Raw genomic sequence first — 2,689 nt, forward strand, 5'->3', positions numbered from 1 at the left:
TAAACGAGAGGAAGCCTAACAACACTCAATCCTAGTTTAGGGGCTCTTAAGAGCGGAGGTCTCAGCACAACGACTCTCTAAAGCGAGAGGAGACCTAGCTACACTCAACGCCAGAGGCAGTTAGTGAGGCTCAAAAGGGGAGAGCCTACGAACCCATATTTCTGCCTAAGCGGTGCTCTGGAGAGCGGAGGCTTCGGCAGGATGACTCTCTTAAACGAGAGGAAGCCTAACGATACACTCAACCCTGGTAGGGGAACTCTTAAGAGTGGAGGTCTCAGCATAACGACTCTCTAAAGTGAGAGGAGACCTAGCTACACTCAACGCCAGAGGCAGTTAGTGAGGCTCAAAAAAGGAAGAGCCTACAAACTCATATTACTGCCAAAGACGGAGTTCTAAAGAGCGGAGGCTTCTGCAGGATGACTCTCCTAAACGAGAGGAAGCCTAACAACACTCAGCCCTAGCAGAGAAGCTCCTAAGAGTGGAGATCTCAGCATGACGACTCTCTAAAACAATAGGAGACCTGACTACACTCAGCGCTAGAGACAGCTAGCGAGGCTCACAAAAGAACCTACCAACTAATAGTACTGCATAAGCGGAGCTCTGGAGAGCAGAGGCTTCAGCAGAACAACTCTCCTAAACGAGAGGAAGCCTAACAACACTCAATCCTAGTTTAGGAGCTCTTAAGAGTGGAGGGTTCAGCATAACGACTCTCTAAAACGAGAGGAGACCTGACTACACTCAACGCCAGAGGCAGTTAGTGAGGCTCAAAAAGAAAGAGCCTACAAACTCATATTACTGCCTAAGCGGAGCTCTGGAGAGCGGAGGCTTCAGCAGAATGACTCTCTTAAACGAGAAGAAGACTAACAACACTCAATCCTAGTTTAGGAGCTCTTACGAGTGGAGGTCTCAGCATAACGACTCTCTAAAACGAGAGGAGACCTGACTACACTCAATGCTAGACACAGTTAGTGGGGCTCACGATAGAGCCTACATACTAATAGTACTGTCTAAGAGGAGCTCTAGGGAGCGGCGTACACTGCCTAAAGACTCAAAGCTAGAGTACTAAGCTAGGAGTACTGACCATGCTCCTAAGTGCAGAACAGAGCTCTAGGGAGCAAGCACTCAATCATAACAACCCTATAAAGCAAGGGGAGTGCAACCATCCACCCTTATGGATCAGCGTACTCAGTACGAAGACCTCAAGTGAGGGGAGTACTCGAAAGCTCAACCTGAACAGCAACTTATCAAGGAGGCCCACAAGAGCCTAACAACCTAAAACAGCCACAGAGCTCTCTTGAAAGAACACTAGGAACTGTGATCCCAGCATAGCGACCCTCAAAGGGAGGGGGAGCTACCAGGCTCAGGAACAGCTGATCAGGGAGGCTCACAGAGAGCCTCAAAAACCCTGAAATAACTGCAAATGAAAATACTGGGGAGCAGAGTGCTCAGTATAACTCTCTCGGCGACCAATAATGTAGATATCTCACATTAAACACAGTTCCTATTCTGTAAAATAAATAGAACCAGAAAGGAATTCTGAAAGAGAAAGCACTCCTTGTCAGATCCCTTCCATGCCCCGCCTACAATCCCCGTGATCGGTCTGACTAACCACCTCGGCAGCCACAAGACCCGAAACGCGGATGAGAGGCACTCAATTCTCAAATAGAATCAAGCATACAAGGCATTCTCAACGCGATCACATCTTGAACAAGATGTGGCTAGATCTCCTTCGAGAGCCAAACACACTCTGTTCCAACACTAAGTTCTCTCAAGAATCAGGCAAGAACAGAAACCGCCGCGAATGCATCACATTAAGCTTGTTCAACTCCCTCGAGAGGCGAACGCGCTCGTGCAAATGCTGACAAAGCTCGAGTACAGACCTCTGCCTCTAGTAGTCCCGCGAATGCAAACAGTGAGCGCATCCTTCTCTCTCGTGAGGCAGACGCATGTGCTTCCATACACAAGGCTTGAAGACGAAGAGGATGACGTATTCCGAAGGTGTTCTTTTATACCCGCAGTCGCTTAATTGTTTACGTCATAGGCTGCCGCCTGCCAATGTCAAGTTCATTGTCGTTTTTTCATTCATGCTTCAGACACCGGTCACGTTAAAGGCGTTCCCCTAGCGCCCTCTAGAGGACGCAGCGTGGAGTTCCCTTTCGAAAGGGAACTCAATGATAATGCTTACAGGGCATAGTAATAAAACATTCGGGGCTTTAGGCCTACTGAAAAACATTCAGGGCTTCAGCCCCCTTAGCCCACCCCTGCATAAAATCTCTACAAAGACACTCATGCATGCACAGCATAAGGTGGCAGAAGCAGAAGGAGATTCACTGTTCTGATTAAGAGTTTAACAGCAGACAACACTCATACTGACCAGCCACACAGCTGCTCATTCTGCACTGATGAAAACTGCTAAAAGTGTCCATAGATGAGCAGTAGTGATTCAGAAATTCTTAGTAACATAGATGTCTTCACACTTCCCTTTTCTAAGACTGGTAACATGTGGCAACTACTGGCAAAACCACTTCTCTTGCCCTGTCTGAGAAATGACTCATAATGTTTAAAGTGATCTTTGTGAAGTCTTATTCAAATTCAGCATTAAAATAAATCACCCTTCATTCAATCTGAAATCTTAAACTCATCAGTATAAACTAGACGTGCATGTAACAGCATGCCTAATGACAATTTG

This window comes from Sinocyclocheilus anshuiensis, unplaced genomic scaffold, assembly GCF_001515605.1.
Source record: "Sinocyclocheilus anshuiensis isolate Anshui unplaced genomic scaffold, SAMN03320099.WGS_v1.1 scaffold1806, whole genome shotgun sequence".
NCBI lineage: Eukaryota > Metazoa > Chordata > Actinopteri > Cypriniformes > Cyprinidae > Sinocyclocheilus > Sinocyclocheilus anshuiensis.